The 19,831-nt window shown below is 38.5% G+C and overlaps 1 protein-coding gene across 3 annotated transcripts in view; it reads left to right on the top strand.

Moving 5' to 3' along the window:
- GRIN3A (glutamate ionotropic receptor NMDA type subunit 3A) overlaps window positions 1-19,831 on the top strand; it is a 161,076-nt gene that overhangs the window by 70,969 nt on the left and 70,276 nt on the right. The gene's annotated exons all lie outside the window — the stretch shown is intronic.

The raw sequence follows: 19,831 nt of genomic DNA, 5'->3' as shown, positions 1-19,831 counted from the left end.
TTTGTTAGTTAACCATCTGGAAGAATAGCTATCAGGGAATAGTCTTACAAAGTATTTTCACCCAAAGTAAACTTCAAAATTGATTAATTACTTCTCTTGGGAATTAATGGAAATAAATAGTAAGGTCCATATTTTAAATTGTAAAGAAACTTTTTTTCACCATGAAAAATTGTAAAATGGAAAGAACTAACATTTTATCATAAGCACCCAAAGTCGGATGCTGGAAAACTCAATGGGTATAGACAAGGAGTACTGAGCTAACTGAGGTGGCAAGGTTAGCTAGGAACAGGGTATCCTTATAGAGTAAGGAAAACTGATCGCCTTGTGCTTGGAGGAGTGTGCCAGCAGTCACATTACAACATCCAAGAACGTTCAAGAAAATTGTATCTATTTTAGGCCGCCTTTAATATCCTAGACATCTGACTGTAAGGGTAGAAGGGAGGAAGGGGGTGAAGTTCAGGTAAGCAGGTAAAGCAGTGGTGATACCTGAGTAAGGACAGCCATGTCTATGTTCTCTCTGGATTGAAACAAGACCACTTTCGTGACTGGGAGTATGGAGAACTTGGTCCAAACTGGTGGGAGTAGAGAGGAGGGGGTTGTCAGGGCTCAAAGCAGTTAGGACTCCAGGGAGTACTACAGTCCCAATGGGGAACAGAATGCAGCTCCAGAGCAGAAGTGTATTCCAATGTGTAAGACCCATCTAGGAGAGACTGGAGAAAGCTGCAATTCAGTGGGCATCCCCAGGACACACTGTGTTTAAAGCAACTTGAGCTAAGCTGAGCATTTCAAACTGAAACATTCACCATGCCTTTTCAAATATCCCTTTTCACATCAAATCTCATGGTACTGAACCATTTACTACATATTTTTATCAAACATTTAAAATCAATTGCACAGAGCATGAACAAATAGGACATTTACAACTGTCTTTGTTAAATGATGGAGTGGCCCAGAAGGCTGGTGGCAGCTTTAGAAAATTCTCATAAATGGTTTGGATTAGGATATGGTCTGTTTTGCAAACAAATGAACATGAGAAATTTGACCCATATACTGAAAACCTCCTCGTAAGTGACGTGAACCTTATGAAAAGATTCAACAAACAATGGGTCATTGACTAGGCAATGAATTGCATCACTTCTTATTGTGCACTCTGTACTTTAGGTTATCAGCTGGAGTTTAGTGAATATAAATAAGTTCTGTAGTATAAATACATGTGTTACCCTGAAGAGAGATTTTGGTGGTGCTTCAGCATTCACACTGCACTGGTATTAGCAGCCTCTATTTATTCTTTGCCCCAAGAGGCCTATAGATCTCCCAAAGATTCACCATCTTAATAGAAGCTTACTCAAATTTTCTTGCAAGAATCTTGCAATGTGATGCTTAAATTACAAACTCGACTTTGAAACCATTCAATCCAATCTACTATAAGAAACAATCTAATATATATGCCTGTTGTTGTGAAGATTCCAGACCATTATCATATGTAAAAAGGTGAACACAATACTGACTAGAGTTTCATTAATCAGAACCAAAGATTACCAAAATTGTTATGGATGTTACACATGAGAAACCTAAAGTAATGATTATTTTAGAGATTAGAAAGAAAGCATAAAGATAAACCATACACAGTAGTAAGTTTTTTTAAGCAAAAAGAAACAATCATTCCAACCTCAACTCCACCAGAATAAAAAGGTGACATTTTTATAACCCAGCCAACAAGACAGAGTGAGAGGAAATGGACAATGTCAACTTTGTGTTACATCTAGTAAGGTCTTAATGAAGTCGGACAAGCCTAAATCTAAAACATTTTCAATTTTAGATAAAATAAATGAAGATCCACTAAGGTTCCCAAAAATGTATTTCTCTTTCCTAATGTTCTTTCTATATTAAAGTCTCTCACTTCTTTTTTTCATATAAAGACACCCAGATTACTTGATTAAGCAATACTCGACATCTGGGCTTTTGGCAAATAATGTTGGTGGCAGAATTGTTCAGTTTTCATTCAGATGTATGGTATTATGCAGATGACATAATGTCCACACCTTCCCATGGAGAGGTATGATCAAAATACTTTCCATACCCTTTCAGTCACTCAGCATTCATTCTTAAGTATATTCCACTCACTCACATGAGCTCTTTCCTCTCCTACCAATGCTCAATTCTTTGAGTGACTCTATCCTTTTTTTACACTAAATGATGTGGAGAAATTCAGAAGTAAATAAGTAGGAGAGAAAAGATAAAAAAGATAAAAACACAAGGAGAAATAACTTAGAAAGTTTTAAGTGTTGGTAGGATTGAAAATTCGTACAGCCACTATGAAAACAGTCCGGAGGTCCTCAAAAAACTAAAAGTAGAACTACAAAAAATAAAGTTATAAACATGCCAAAGTTTAGAAGCAAATAAATATGTCAAAGTTCAAGGAAAGTGTGATCACCTTCAAGGGAAGACTTAATTAATAAGACAAAATGTGTGCTTATTCTTGAAGAAGACTTGGAATTTGGACATGTGTGTCAAGGAGAGAAGAATGGACATTCCAAGCAAAAGAACAGAATGAACTACTTGGAGATGAAAAGTATAAGGCACAGTCAGATATCTTGAAGAGTTCACTTTAGCCACAGCATGAAAGGAAAGAGAAGATCCAAGTCTGAAAAGTAAGTTCGGTTGAGATATCACAGGATCTTTGACATCAGGCTAAGGAAAGTGAATACTTGACACTAGAGATCCATTGACGTTTTTGAACAATGGAATAGCACAGAGGAGCAGAATCCATTTAGGATGGTTTTTTTGGCAGCAGCATGTAAACACAATTAGAAGAGAAAGACAGTGGACAGAGTTGAAGTTATAGCTACTGTCACTGATAAAAAGAAGAAAGAGTCAAGAAACATTGCGGTGACCAGGTCAGTAGGACTTGGCAATTAATTGGATATGAGAGGCAGCAAAGAGTCACATCTTCAAAGTTGCAGGCCCGAGTGTCTGAGGGGATGGTACCATTCAAGGAAGCAGAAAAGGCAGTTTAAGAGCTAGAAAATATGATGATCAGGTCAGTTTCATACTGGGCATTTTAAAAGCTGTATTGGACATCCAGGTGAAATCCACCAGGCATTGGGAAACATGGAGGCAGAGTTCAGGAGTGACATTGAAGCTAGAGGTGACACTGCGTATTGAAGCCCTGGGGGAGTATGAGATCCCCAAGGGAGAAGGCAGTAGGGAGAAAAATTACGGTCTGAGGTGAAGCAGCAGGCATAAAGTTGGAATATGGGTTTGTGGCGAGGTGAGGTGTAGAAGGGGAGGTGATAAAAGTATCTTGAAGAAAAGTCATGCAGGCCCTTGAATGCCTCTCTGTAGATTGAATTTTAACTTTTTGAGATGAAGAGTGACATTATCCCATCTGCCAAGGCAGTTATCAAATAGGACAAAGGCTGATCAGTACAAACCATGAGAATTAGCGTGTGTGTGTCTTTCAATGTCTCATGAAACTGGGTTTATGTGGTTTGCTTTTTTCCGGTATTTTTCAAGATTCCATTTTCATAGCATTTTAGCTGAGGAGTGAAAAGGTATTTACATAGAAGTCACAGATCTCCTGTGGTTCTCTTAGGATATTTGTTTTTCCATGTAAGGTAAAAATCTCCTAAAGCTGAATGAGAGGTGATTTATATGGAGTGTTGGTCACACTCTGAAAATTCTTCTGCCCCTTACTCACAGTCTGTCTCATTTATTTTCATATCTTTTCATCCCCCTCACCTACTGGGTATCAAGACAGGTCCCACTGTACTATGCTGCCATTTTCATTCCATTTTCCCACAGCTCATTTAATTCACCCCAGGCAAATTTCCCTGTGCCTCCATATTAATGCACTTGAACACTTGCCTCTTTCCCTTCTCTAACTCTTCCTTAGTTATCTAGGGATAATCTCCCCATGTCTTCCTGTTGTGTGCCTGAAAACTTTGAGAATAACAACTCCCAGACTTTCCTAGAAGAATTTTATTAAGAAATGTGCTCCTGGAGGACCTTCAAGATGGCAGAGGAGTAAGACGTGGAGATCACCTTCCTCCCCACAAATACATCAAAAATACATCTACATGTGGAACAACTCCTACAGAATACCTACTGAATGCTGGCAGAAGACCTCAGACTTCCCAAAAGGCAAGAAACTCCCCAAGTACCTGGGTAGGGCAAAAGAAAAAATAAAAAAACAGAGACAAAAGAATAGGGACGAGACCTGCACCACTGGGAGAGAGCTGTGAAAGAGGAAAAGTTTCCACACACTAGGAAGCCCCTTCACTGGTGGAGACAGGGGGCTGGCAAGGGGAGCTTTAGAGCCAGAGAGGAGAGCGCAGCAACAGGGGTGCAGAGGGCAAAGCAGAGAGATTCCTGCACATAGGATCGGTGCCGACCAGCACTCACCAGCCTGAGACACTACTCTGCTCACCCCCTGGGGTGGGTGGGGGCTGGAAGCTGAGGTTCAGGCTTTAGAGGTCAGATCCCAGGAAGAGGACTGGGGTTAGCTGCATGAACACAGCCCGAAGGGGGCTAGCGTGCCACAGCTAGCCGGGAGGGAGTCCGGGAAAAAGTCTGGAACTGCCTAAGAGTCAAGAGACCATTGTTTCGCGGTGTGTGAGGACAGGGGATTCAGAGCCTAGTCTGCACAAAGAAGGCAGAACACCACCTAAACAAGCTCCTGAGATGGGCATGAGTTGCAGCTATCAGCACAGACACCAGAGACAGGCATGAAAATGCTAAGGCTGCTGCTGCAGCCACCAAGAAGCCTGTGTGCAAGCACAGGTCACTACCCACACCTCCCCTCCCGGGAGCCTGTGCAGCCTGCCACTGCCAGGGTCCTGTGATCCAGGAACAACTTTCCCAGGAGAACACACGGCATGCCTCAGGCTGTTGGCAACATCACACTGGACTCTGCCGCCACAGGCTCGCCCCACGTTCCATACCCCTCCCGCCCCCCCACCAGCCTGAGTGAGCCAGAGCCCTCTAATCAGCCTCTCATTTAACCCCCTCCTGTCTGGGTGAAGAAAAGACACCACAGGGCAACTTACATGCAGAGGCAGGGCCAAATCCAAAGCTGAACTCCAGGAGCTGTGTGAACAAAGAAGAGAAAGGGAAATTCTCCATGCAGCCTCAGAAGCAGCAGATTAAACCTCCACAGTCAACTTGATGTACCCTGCATCTGTGGAATTCATGAATAGATAACAAATCATCCCAAAATTGAGGCGGTGGACTTTGGGAGCAACTGTAGACTTTGGGTTTGCTGTATGCGACTGACTAGTTTCTAGTTTATATGTTTATCTTAGTTTAGTTTTTAGAGCTTGTTATCATTGGTGGATTTGTTTATTGGTTTTGTTGCTCTCTTTTTTTTAATTACTTTTTTTATTTTTTAGTTTAATAATTTTTATTTTATTTTAATAACCTTATTTTATTTTATTCCATTTTATTTTATTTTATTTTTTTCTCCCTTTTCTTCTGAGCCATGTGGCTGACATGGTCTTGGTACTCCTGCCAGGTGTCAGGCCTAAGCCTCGGAGGTGGGAGAGCCGAGTTCAGGACATTGGACCACCAGAGACCTCCCAGGCCATGTAATATCAATTGGCGAGAGCTCTGCCAGAGATCTCCATCTCAACACTAAGACGCAGCTCCACTCAACGAACAGCAAGCTCCAGTGATGGACACCCCATGTGAAACAACCAGCAAGACAGGAACACAACCCCACCCATTACCAGAGAGTCTGCCTAAAATCATAAGTTCACAGAAAGTCCAAAACACACCACCAGACACGGTCCTGCCCACCAGAAAGAGAAGATCCAGCCCTACCCACCAGAACACAGGCACCAGTCCCCTCCACCAGGATGCCTACACAACCCACTGAACCAACCTTACCCACTGAGGGCAGACACCAAAAACAACAGGAACTATGAACCTGTAGCCTGCAAAAAGGAGACCCCAAACACAGTAAGTTAAGCAAAATGAGAAGACAGAGAAATACAGAGCAGTTGAAGGAGCAAGGTAAAAACCAACAAGACCAAATAAATGAAGAGGAAATAGGCAGTCTACCTGAAAAAAAAAATTCGGAGTAATGATAGTAAAGATGATCCAAAATCTTGGAAACAGAATGGAGAAAACACAAGAAACGTTTAACAAGGAACTAGAGGAAGTAAAAAGCAAACAAACAATGATGAACAACACAATAAATGAAATTTAAAATTCTCTAGAAGGAACCAACAGCAGAATAACTGAGGCAGAAGAATGGATAAGTGACCTGGAAGATAAAATATTGGAAATAACTACTGCAGAGCAGAATAAAGAAAAAAGAATGAAAAGAATTGAGGACAGTCTCAGAGACCTCTGGGACAACATTAAATGCACCAACATTCAAATTATAGGGGTCCCATAAGAGGAAGAGAAAAAGAAAGGGACTGAGAAAATATTGAAGAGATTATATTTGAAAACTTCCCTAATATGGGAAAGGAAATAGTCGATCAAGTGCAGGAAACAGAGTCCCATACAGGATAAATCCAAGGAGAAACACACCAAGACACATATTAATCAAACTATCAAAAATTCAATACAAAGAAAAAATATTAAAAGCAGCAAAGGAAAAACAACAAATAATATACAAGGGAATCCGCATAAGGTTAACAGCTGATCTTTCAGCAGAAACTCTGCAAGCCAGAAGAGTTGGCAGGACATATTTAAAGTGATGAAAGGGAAAAAACTACAATCAAGTCTACTCTACCCAGCAAGGGTCTCGTTCAGATTCAACAGAGAAATCAAAACCTTTACAGACAAGCAAAAGCTAAGAGAATTCAGCACCACCAAACCAGCTTTACAACAAATGCTAAAGGAACTTCTTTAGGCAGGAAACATCAGAGAAGAAAAAGACCTACAATAACAAACCCAAAACAATTAAGAAAATGGTAATAGGAACATACATATTGATAGCTACCTTAAATGCAAAAGGATTAAATGCTTCAAACAAAAGACATAGACTGGGTGAATGGATACAGAAACAAGACCCATATATACGCTGTCTACAAGTGACCCACTTCAGACTTAGGGACACATAGAGACTGAAAGTGAGGGGACGGAAAAAGATATTCCATGCGAATGGAAATCAAAAGAAAGCTGGAGTAGCAATTCTCATATCAGACAAAATAGACTTTAAAATAAAGATATTACAAGAGACAAAGAAGTACACTATGTATTGATCGAGGGAACAATCCAAGAAGAAAATATAACTATTGTAAATATTTATGCACCCAACATAGGAACACCTCAATACTTAAGGCAAATGCTAACAGCCATAAAAGGGGAAATCGACAGTAACACAATCATAGTAGGAGACGTTAACACCCCACTATCACCATTGGACAGATCATCCAAAATGAAAATAAATAAGGAAACACAAGCTTTAAATGACACATTAAACAATATGGACTTAATTGATATTTATAGGACATTCCATCCAAAAACAACAGAATACACTTTTTTCTCAAGTGCTCATGGAACATTCTTCAGGATAGATCATATCTTGGGTCACAAGTCAAGCCTCAGTAAATTTCAGAAAATTGAAATCATATCAAGTACCTTTTCCGACCACAATGCTATGAGACTAGATATCAATTACAGGAAAAAAATCTGTAAAAAATACAAACACATGCAGGCTAAACAATACACAACTAAATAACCAAGAGATCACTGAAGAAATCAAAGGGGAAATCAAAAAATACCTAGACAAATGACAATGAAAACGCGACGGCCCAAAACCTACTGGATGCAGCAAAAGCAATTCTAAGAGGGACGTTTATAGCAATACAATCCTGCTTCAAGAAAAAAGAAAAATCTCAAATAATCAACCTAACCTTAAACCTAAAACAATTAGAGAAAGAAGAACAAAAGAACCCCAAAGTTAGTAGAAGGAAAGAAATCATAAAGACCAGATCAGAAATAAATGAAAAAGAAATAAAGGAAATAGCAAAGATCAATAAAAGTAAAAGCTGGTTCTTTGAGAAGATAAACAAAATTCATAATCCATTAGCCAGAATCATCAAGAAAAAAGGGAGAAGACTCAAATCAACAGAATTAGAAATGAAAAAGGAGAAGTAATAACTGACACTGCAGAAATACAAAGGATCATGAGAGATTACTACAAGCAACTATATGCCAATAAAATGCACAACCTGGAAGAAACGGACAAATTCTTAGAAAAGCACAACCTTCCAAGACTGAACCAGGAAGAAACAGAAATAATAAACAGACCAATCACAAGCACTGAAATTGAAACTGTGATTAAAAATCTTCCAACAAACAAAAGCCCAGGACCAGATGGCTTCACAGGTGAATTCTATCAAACATTTAGAGAAGAGCTAACACCTATTCTAATCAAACTCTTCCAAAATATAGCAGAGGGAGGAACACTCCCAAACTCATTCTACGAGGCCACCATCACCCTGATAGCAAAACCAGACAAAGATGTCACAAAGAAAGAAAACTACAAGCCAATATCACTGATGAACATAGATGTGAAAATCCTCAACAAAATACTAGCAAACAGAATCCAACAACACATTAAAAGGATCATACACCATGATCAAGTGGGGTTTATTCCAGGAATGCAAGGATTCTTCAATATGCGCAAATCAATCAATGTCATACACCATATTAACAAACTGAAGGATAAAAAACATATGATCATCTCAAGAGACGCAGAAAAAGCTTTTGACAAAATTCAACACCCATTTATGAAAAAAAAAAAAAACCCTCCAGAAAGTAGGCATAGATGGAACTTACCTCAACATAATAAAGGCCATATATGACAAACCCACAGCCAACACCGTTCTCAATGGTGAAAAACTGAAACCATTTCCACTAAGAGCAGGAAGAACACAAGGTTGCCCACTCTCACCACTATTATTCAACATAATTTTGGAAGTTTAGCCACAGCAATCAGAGAAGAAAAAGAAATAAAAGGAATCCAAATTGGAAAAGAAGTAAAACTGTCACTGTTTGCAGATGACATGATACTATACATAGAGAATCCTAAGGATGCTACCAGAAAACTACTAGAGCTAATCAATGAATTTGGTAAAGTAGCAGGATACAAAATTAATGCACAGAAATCTCTTGCATTCCTATACACTAATGATGAAAAATCTGAAAGAGAAATTAAGGAAACAGTCCCACTTACCAGTGCAACAAAAAGAATAAAATACCCAGGAATAAACCTAACTAAGGAGACAAAAGACCTGTATGCAGAAATCTATAAGACACTGATAAAAGAAATTAAAGATGATACAAACAGATGGAGAGATATACCATGTTCTTGGATTGGAAGAATCAACATTGTGAAAATGACTCTATTATGCAAAACAATCTACAGATTCAATGCAATCCCTATCAAACTACCAATGGCATTTTTCACAGAACTAGAACAAAAAATTTCACAATTTGCATGGAAACACAAAAGACCCCAAATAGCCAAAGCAATCTTGAGAACGAAAAATGGAGCTGGAGGAATCAGGCTCCCTGACTTCAGACTATACTACAAAGCTACAGTAATCAAGACATTATGGTACTGGCACAAAAACAGAAATATGGATCAATGGAACAGAACAGAAAGCCCAAAGATAAACCCACACACATATGGTCACCTTATCTTTGATAAAGGAGGAAAGAATATACAATGGAGAAAAGGCAGCCTCTTCAATAAGTGGTGCTGGGAAAACTGAACAGCTATATGTAAAAGAATTAAATTTGAACACTCCCTAACACCATACAATAAATTCAAAATGCATTAAAGACCTAAATGTAAGGCCAGAAACTATCAAACGCTTAGAGGAAAAAATAGGCAGAACACTCCACGTCATAAATCACAGCAAGATCCTTTTTGACCCACCTCCTAGAGAAATGGAAATAAAATCAAAAATAAACAAATGGGACCTAATGAAACTTAAAAGCTTTTGCACAGCAAAGGAAACCATAAACAAGACGAAAAAACCTTCAGAATGGGAGAAAATATTTGCAAATGAAGCAACTGACAAAGGATTCATCTACAAAATTTACAAGCAGCTCATGCAGCTCAATATCCAAAAAACAAACCCAATCCAAAAATGGGCAGAAGTCCTAAACAGATATTTCTCTAAAGATATACAGATTGCCAACAGACACATGAAAGAATGCTCAACCTTACTAATCATTAGAGAAATGCACATCAAAACTACAATGAGGTATCACCTCACTCCAGTCAGAATGGCCATCACCCAAAAATCTACAAACAATAAATGCTGGAGAGGGTGTGGAGAAAAGGGAACACTCTTGGACTGTTGGTGGGAATGTAAATTGATACAGCCACTCTGGAGAACAATATGGAGGTTCCTTAAAAAACTAAAAATAGAACTACCATATCATCCAGCAAACCCACTACTGGGCATATACCCTGAGAAAACCATAATTCAAAAAGAGGCATGTACCACAATGTTCACTGCAGCTCTATTTACAATAGCCAGGACATGGAAGCAACCTAAGTGTCCATCAACAGATGAATGCATAAAGAAGAGGTGGCACATATATACAATGGAATATCCCTCAGCCAGAAAAAGAAACAAAATTGAGTTACTGGTAGTGACATGGATGGATATAGAGTCTGTCATACAGAGTGAAGTAAGTCAGAAAGAGAAAAACAAATACCATATGCTAACACATATATATGGAATCTAAAAAAAGAAAAGAAATGGTCCTGAAGAACCTACAGGCAGGACAGGAATAAAGATACAGACACAGAGAATGGACTTGAGGACACGGGGAGGGGGAAGGGTAAGCTGGGAGGAAGTGAGAGAGTGGCATAGACATATATACACTACCAAATGTAAAATAGATAGCTAGTGGGAAGCAGCTGCATAGCACAGGGAGATGAGCTCCGTGCTTTGTGACCACCTAGAGTGGTGGGATATGGAGGGTGGGAGGGAAATGCAAGAGGGAGGAGATATGGGGATATATGTATAGGTATAGCTGATTCACTTTGTTATACAGCAGAAACTAACACAACAATGTAAACAATTATACTCCAATAAATATGTTAATAAAAGAAAAAAAAAAGAAATGTGCTCCTAGGAATTGATGTCTTCAGCTCTTAGAGGCCATCTAAGCAGCCCCAACCTAAAAAAGAGATCCCCAAGAGTTCCATCTACTGTTTCCTTAAAACTACTTGTCTGTTACATAAAATATTTTAAATTATAGAAATAGTGTTTTCTTATTTTCATGTAAATAGTATCTATTTCTAGACCAAAAATTTGGCTATAGTTTTTTGATATCAGTCTTGGAATCTAAAAAAAATACTTCTAAAATATTCCTATGGGACATGTGTTTGGATGGAAAACCTATTGACTTAAAAAGTAAGATTTATGATCTGTATTTATACCCAATCCATCAGAAAATTGAGTCATGGCTTATACGCATCTGTAACCATGATATTAGATAACTTACGATGGCTGTAATAGCTCCATTTTTCTTCTTGGACATAATTGTTTCACATGCTGGCTATACATTTAACACAATTAATAAAACTGTTAAGCGTTAAGAGTGTGAACATTTTGCGGTATGCGGGCCTCTCACTGTTGTGGCCTCTCCTGTTGCGGAGCGCAGGCTCCGGATGCGCAGGCTCAGCGGCCATGGCTCACAGGCCCAGCCGCTCCGCGGCATGCGGAATCCTCCCAGACCGGGGCACGAACCCATGTCCCCTGCATCGGCAGGCAGACTCTCAACCACTGCGCCACCAGGGAAGCCCAAGAGTGTGAACATTTTTCACCCTTTCAGAGTTGAGATTCACTGGCTTCAAACAACCACTTTGAATCAGAAATAAAATTAAAGGCAAAAGGCTGTGCAGGACAGACCAGTTTATGATTCACTATATGTTACAGCAGCCAAGGCAAGTTGGAATGCTTTTTTTTTTCTGACAGGGTGTCAGAGGGAAGAAATAATCTTGTTGCTGGCTGCTCCTACAGATAACCCCAAGGGAGAGGGAATGGCCTGCTGTACAAATGAAATTCAAGAGGATAGTTTTATCCTCACTTAACTAAACTATTTTGCCAGAATAATTTACTTTACACTAAAAGTAATATATGTAACTTCTCACAGCCTCCCACCAACAATTCTGGGAAGCAAGCTCCATGTTTCAAAGTGGGTGGGCTCTTGAAGCATGAGACCATGAAAGCAAGAATTTGTGAGTAATATATTTAATAGAGCTTATATGGGTATGTCTCTGGAATAAAACTAGCACTACTCACTATAGGCAATGCAGAAAATAGGGTAATGTAGACAGATGTAGACAGCACCCATTGCCTCATCACCCAGAGTCATTTACTCTTAGCCTTTTGGGTGGATAAAACCTGCAGCATTATTTTTATCCAGTGAGCTCTTCATCTGTGTCTATGGTCTAAGGAGTAGACCTGGGCATTCTTAGAACATTCTAGCCATTGACATACAATCTGCTGAGGTATAAGAGATAAAATCACTTCATAAATCATAAGGTACACTGAAAAATAAAGCCCTGCCTCCCCTCACAGAGTTGAATTGACCCAGTTGAAAGGATACATGAGCAGTTAAAATGAACTATTTGCTGATTTTAATGCACTTTCTAGTTGTTTTTTTTCCAGCTTCTCATATAAAATGCCCCTTTTAGCCCCGTGTCTCTAACATATAAAAAAAAGTCACCTCCTTAGAGGTTTAGGAGACTAATGTCATTTTTTGTACAGGCAAATGATGGTGCTGCTTTAGAAAGAGTCCTGGTGAACATTCAAGTAAATATTAAAAATTAAACAGTCCTGCCTATGAAGGCAAGAGAAAACTTTAATAAGAAATATTAAAGGACACTCACAAAGCCCTAGTATGAAATGATAAGCATTTCCCCAAATAATAAAAACCACCTTCATTGATCTTCATATAACAGCATGTGGCTGCCCAATAAAACATATGAATTCATATAATAAAATCTGGCCTTAAAGAAAGGAGGGGTGCCAGAACTCTAGGTCAAACAAGACATTGAAAATGGAGTTTTGAGGTGAGAGGGAAGAAAACTAAACTACACCATTTATTTGTTCTCCCTTTAATTCATCCAATAACAGCAACTTTTGTTTCCAGGCACCATACTAGGTGGCTGGGAATTTAATAGTCAGCAAAACAGACACTGTCCTTGCAACATGGACTTTAGTGGGGAAGAAAGATATTAATCAAGGGAACACATAAATCAGGTAATGATTTAAACCGTGGTTAGTTACTGTGAAGGGAAATACAGCAGAATCTGAGAGCCTCGCAGGAGACCTGATCTGAATGGAGAATCGGAGAAGCCCCTCCCCGACCGCCACCCTGAGGAGAGAAAGTCTGGCTGAGATCTGAAGGAGGGAAATGAGAAAAGAGGAGTTGGGTGGGGTGTTAGAGCATGTCAGGATAAGAGCATCTCAGGGTGACATGGCAGACCGTGCAGAAGCCCCAAGACTGGAGGGAGAGGGTATAGTCGTGACCCACTATTATGTGCTACAAGATTGGAAATGCAAGAAAAGGGGAACAAGAATATGACAAGCAATAAACTAGAAGGGTTTTATTACCAGACATTCTAGAGAGAAAATTTCTCAAAAGAAGAAAAATGTAAGAAATGCTGCAGTTTGAGTGGAGCGGCACTTCCCACCGGCTCCCTTTACTTCTAGATAGAAAACATAACAGGAGAAACATCCCAATCACTCTAGCAACAAAAATTCATAATAGATCAGGGAATTGTCCTCTGTAAGAATTGCATTAAAAGAAAACAATGTGCTGATTGTTGAACATACCTTGTGAATATAATAAAACCACTGAATCATAAATGGGTGGATTGTATGGCATGTGAATTATATCTTAATAAAGCTATTTTAATAAATTCCAAACAAACTGCCATATTACCAAACTGAAAGACTATTATATTTAAAGATGTCGAATTTTTCCTTGATTAGTTTATAGGTGTAAAGCAATTCCAATCAAACTCCCAAGGGATTTTTTTGTCCGTTTGTTTGATTGTTGCCGAATCTTCTAAAAAATTTATACACATATATATATAATTTTAAAAGAAGATTCAAGGGATTTTTTGTTCTAAATATTGAAATAATATTAGTAATAATAAGAGAAAAAGCTAATACTCACTGACCATTCCTATATGCCAAGCACTGTTGTAAATGACATTAATAAAGTACCTGCCCCCATTAAATAGTCATAGAAATTAAGATAATCCAAGTAAAGCAACTTGCATAGTGTCTGACAACTAGGGGGCACAAAATAATAATAAAAATAGTTAAAAGTCTTGTCAGATTTTAATACCAATATTAATTATATTTATCTTGAACAATTAGTTCTCTCTCTCTCGCTCGCTCTCTCTCTTTCATAGCCAGTGTGAACTGGATAAATGGCAAGATTGTCTTTTTGAGCTCAGTTCTACAGAGCTTGGAGGCAAAATTCTTGTGCACTAATAGCAGATTTATTGTCATTGTGGTATGTATTTTAAACAACATTCCTGGCTTCATATAGTTTCTTTTTCTACTTCACCCTATTTTAATTTATGCTATCTTGTATTTTATGTGACCATTAAGCTGCCTTAAATCTTTCCAGGAAGAGAGGAATGTATACAAAAAGTAATGTTAAAATCAAGTAATAAATAAAGAATATTAACAGCAATTCAGAAAAGAAACAAAATTGACCAATAATTTTTTAAAATATTAAATCTTACTTGTAATCAAAGAAACGCTAATTGAAACAGTAATGAAATGATGTTTTTACCTATCAAAATAGGCGTCTTCTATTGATAGTTCTAAATCTTGATGGAAGCACATTAAGACTAGCACCAGCATACACTGCTGTTGTAAGTTGTTACAATATGTTCATAAATCAATTTGGCCATTTATATCAAGAGCCTTAAAAGGGTTCATGCCCTTTCACCCTTGACTTCCACTTCTAGGAATCTGTCCAAAGAAAATAACTTGTTAGATAACAGGTTATTGCAAAGATTCACTGCAGCCTTTCTCAAAATAGCAAAAACTTGGAAACCACGTAAATGTCCAGCAACAGCAGTTAATGCATTACACAATGTTCCTATGTGCTATAAAAATGCATCTAGTAGAGATGATTTTGAAGAGCTTTTGAAATGTCAAAAAATCGGGCTTCCCTGGTGGTGCAGTGGTTGAGAGTCCGCCTGCCGATGCAGGGGGCGTGGGTTCGTGCCCAGGTCCAGGAGGATCCCGTGTGCTGCGGAGCGGCTGGGCCCGTGAGCCATGGCCGCTGAGCCTGCGCGTCCGGAGCCTGTGCTCCGCAACGGGAGAGGTCACAACAGGGAGAGGCCCGCGTACCACAAATAAATAAATAATGAATGAATGAATGAATGAAAAATGGCAGCATCATAGGAATAGGGCTATAGCACTATGCAGGGATTACTTTGTAATCGATCAAATGCTTTTGATAAGATCATACAAAAACGTTCTCATACTAGATGCTATGGAATGAATAAAGCCCCTCCAGTAAGGGACAATGTACTGTGATACAAAGAGCAAAATCCTGGTGTTGGACAGATCTAAATTTGATGTATGTTTGTGTGGAGTTTGGCAGGTTACTTGCCATGGCCTCTGTATCCTCATTTGAGAGGATTACAGGAGATAATGGATGTAGAATATCTGTCTGAAGTTCTTATTCCATCCACCACTAGATTATAAACTCCATGACAGTAGGAATCAGATCTATCTTACGCACCTGTATTCCTAGAGCCTAAGCATATGTCAACCACTCATTCAGATAATGGACTTGGCCAAGAGCCCAAGCAGTGACCAGCATGTGTCCAGTAGGAAAGAGGCAGAGGGCAGGAGCACCTCTCACTTTCAGCTAGAGAGTATACCCAAGTGAGTTTCAAATCCAAGAGTGACCCATAGTGTTTGAGCCATGAGATTGATATAAGCAGATTATCAAAGCAAAGAAAACCTAAGACCATGATGCCCATTGTGGAGCCAGGGGTCAGAGATATAGGATCCTTGAATGGGAACATGAGACAGATTAATGCTGCCACAGCCTAGGTGGTTCTGGGTCCCTGGCAACAGATTGTGGAGTTAGGTCAGAAATATTTAATGGTCCAGTAAGGATCAGATACACAGTACATGACACTTAGTAGGAGTTTTGAAAAATGGATATTTCTCTTCCCTTCCTGAATATTCTTTAATTGAAGGAACTTTAAAAAAAAAATAAGACTTTGCTAATTCAGACTGATAAATGGAAAACTGAACAAATGAGCATGCAATCTGTTTATTTCCTTACCTACTACCAAAATAATTTTGAGATGGCATCTTTATAGAATTTTTAAAATAACTGCAGCTTTATTACTTTCAAATAGATACAGTAATTCATACTAACTGCAGCAAAATTTTTTCAATTAGACACCCTGCTGGGTTTTCTTTAATGAATGTCAAACATCACTTCCTTCATTTGAATACAAACAGAAAACATGCCAAATTTTTGCAAACCCTTTCCTTAAATTAGGGGAAAATTGGCCTATAACTTTGTTTACATTATTAATCTACTTCGCAAGCACTGTCTTTATACATAGATACTTTCTAAATCAATGAATATGTCCTAGGATATCTGTAAATATTCACATACATATTTTGTAGTTATAAACAATTATCTGTATACATGTCTATGGACTGTATGTATGTTCACACACATACATTTATATTATATAAAAATTAAAACAGTTTAAATGGACACACACATTTGTAATTAGAAAGAACAATTACTCCAGGTCACTGCCGGACATAATGTGGAAATCACCTGGCTACACCCTTCAACTGCACGTAAGAGGTTCTCCCACCCTCTGTCTCCATCCTGCTGGACTCATCTTGACCACACCTCACTGCTTGGTCCCACAATCATTCAAAGCATTCAGACCATTCCATACTCAATGTTATGGAATGGATAGATAGAGAGCCCTGGTAGGGGGTGAGGTACTGTGATACAAAAGGCAAAGTCCTGATATTGAATAGATAGATGTTTGATGCTAAGTTTGATGGTTTGCCCTGTGAAAAATCTCATTTTCATCCTCCATAAGTATCTATGTGGCAACCCCCAAAGGGACTCATTTTATGTCTAAAATACATATTTTAGTTCCATTAATAATGTGAATTAAGGTGAATGCTGGATTTTTATGATTTAGTTTCAGCTTGACATTTTGACTCTTTATCACATCAGAAGCTATGTGATCTAACCCCCAGTGTATCCAGTGGCAAGTCAGTGTGAGTTCATTTCTATTATGAACTCAGTCTGGGATATTCAGCCAGCTGGGGCTCATTTTTCCCAGTTGCAACTGCATATAAGCCTGCTCCAGCCAATTTGATTGCATTGTGTGTGTATGTGTATATATATATAATATAATATAATAATATATTATTATATAATATATAATATAGATTCAGTTGCACTATATATATCATATATATACATATAATATAGATGATGTTATGCATAGCTGAAGTTCAGACAGACATTTTGTCAGAATCCATTCATATTTTTCAAACTTGGAAGTGCACTTACCATCACATTTTATCAAAAAGCTGCTGCCTAAAAAATGCCAAAAGACAGTAAAACTTTAACAGTGCCAACCAAAACGGAACCTATCAATGTTTATTAAGTTATATTTGAACTAGGCTTTTTTCTCATGCATGATCTAAAGACATAGAATTAATGGAAGTGAATCTTACTGCAAATAAGAATGTAAGTGAAAATAGGTATATAAATATGTGCATTTCCTGTGCTTTACGTGTTTAAAATGATGATCAATCAGCATCCTGAGGGTCATATATGAACTACTTAGCTTCATAATAAGACCACAGACATAACATCAGGAATAGGAACTGAAAATATCATCAATAAATAATATAATATTTATTGGACTCCCGCTATGTTCCAGGGACTATGCTAATTGCTTTACATGGATTTTTCTCATTTAAACTTTACTGCATCCATACAAATGAGGAAACAGGGCTAAAAGAAATTAGGTAAGTTATCCAAGGTCATATAGCTAATAAATGGTACAGGCAGGATTCATTTCCAATAATATCTGACTGTGAATTATTCCCATTCAGTGTTCATTTATACATGCAGTAAGAATGTCCTCCCCAACCTGATTTACTCCAACCAGCCCTTTCCCCACCCCTGGACTTAGTCTGGGAAAGCTGTTCATGTGCAAAGATGATTCAAGGGCAGAGACAGCTGCTGAGGCTGTGACATTTGAATTTGTGCACACACAGTATGGTATGTGACTCAGTATGTGATGACAAAGTGAGAGAGACACAGATCCAGGAAGGATTAACTCCCATCCCACCCTCACAATCAGCATCATTACAACCCTACCCAGAGAAGTGTTGCAGCAAGACTATGCCCTTCTGGGTACTTCATACACTAAGAAGAAGCAGCTATTTATCTGCAGAGTGTCTTCCATCTACCACCACTGTGGCATAAGGTCACAGTCTCAGATGCTGCCCTGCTCCCCTGCCTCTGCTTCCTATGAAATGGTCACCTAAGTTCTCCTCTTAGCCTGCAGTTGGAAAGCTCCAAATGAAGCTGTAGTGTCTGATTATGAACTCTGGTGCTAATTAATCTTCCCCCTGTTAAATCCCTCAAACTGGTACTCCACTCCACCTTCAGCACTGCTCAGGTCACATAAATTTTGTTCAAAGAGACTAAATCAGTCTCTATTCATCAAGCTATTGTTTATACTATTAAAGGCTAGACATAATTCATAGTCATTAAGAGGAGGTTGATACATAATGATGCCGTTAACAAAAAATAATGAGCTAGATATATTATATATCATCAAGTAAAAAAAAGTAGATTATACAAAATATTTATATAAAATAAGATAGTAAAAACATTCTACTAACATTTTTAGTTTTACTGAATTGGCACTCATGTAAAAGGGTTGCTCACCCCTAGAAATAATGATATCAGAGGCACCTCAAACCTTTCTTCCTGCCAGAGGTCCTGAAAGTCTCCCATCAGCCATTTCTTTGTATTAAGAAAATTTCCTCCAAAAGGCCCCTATATATTCTGCATATATTTTGAGAAAAGACCTGTTCCCTGAAGGAGGGTAGAGACTTCTCTTGGTTTCTTATATGGATTAATTTAGATTAGATAATTCTGCTTACATAGAGCAAGGAACATATGTACCACTGCACAGTTAGATGAATTTTAGGGAGAAGACACCAACCATCAGGTTTGTGGAACAGACCAAAGGAAAAGGCAGCCAGCATAGCTTCCTGCCAAGATCAGTTCTCTCTATCTCTACTTCTCACAGCTGAGGTCACTTCTCCCTCATGTTCAGGCACAGCCCTCTTTCTTATCTTTCCCCCAACCAGGTTCAGGAACTAATCATTTCATTCAGGGAGAATTTAAGTTGTGCTATCTAAATCATTTCTCCTCAGAAGTGTGGTCCAAGTACCAATAGTTTTGGCATCTCCAGGAGCTTGTTAGAAATGTAGAATCTCAGCCCTACTCCATGCCTACTAAATCAAAATCTGCATTTTTAACAAGATCCCTAGGTGTTTCATTTGTACAATAAAATTGGAGAAGGATTTAATGTTGCATCTCCATGAGATGATGGATGGTCACTAAACTTATTGTGGTAATCATTTCACGATATACGTAAGTCAAATCATCATGCTATACACCTTAAACTTATACAGTTCTGTCTGTCAATTATATCTTAATAAAGCTGGAAGAAAAAATTGGATAAATAGATAAATGTCTTTTAAAAGATTGAAGAAGCATCTCT

Source organism: Kogia breviceps, chromosome 8, assembly GCF_026419965.1.
Source record: "Kogia breviceps isolate mKogBre1 chromosome 8, mKogBre1 haplotype 1, whole genome shotgun sequence".
Classification (NCBI taxonomy): Eukaryota; Metazoa; Chordata; class Mammalia; order Artiodactyla; family Physeteridae; genus Kogia; species Kogia breviceps.
The sequence above is the reverse complement of the archived record's forward strand: the minus strand, read 5'-3'. Positions and strand labels throughout refer to the sequence as shown.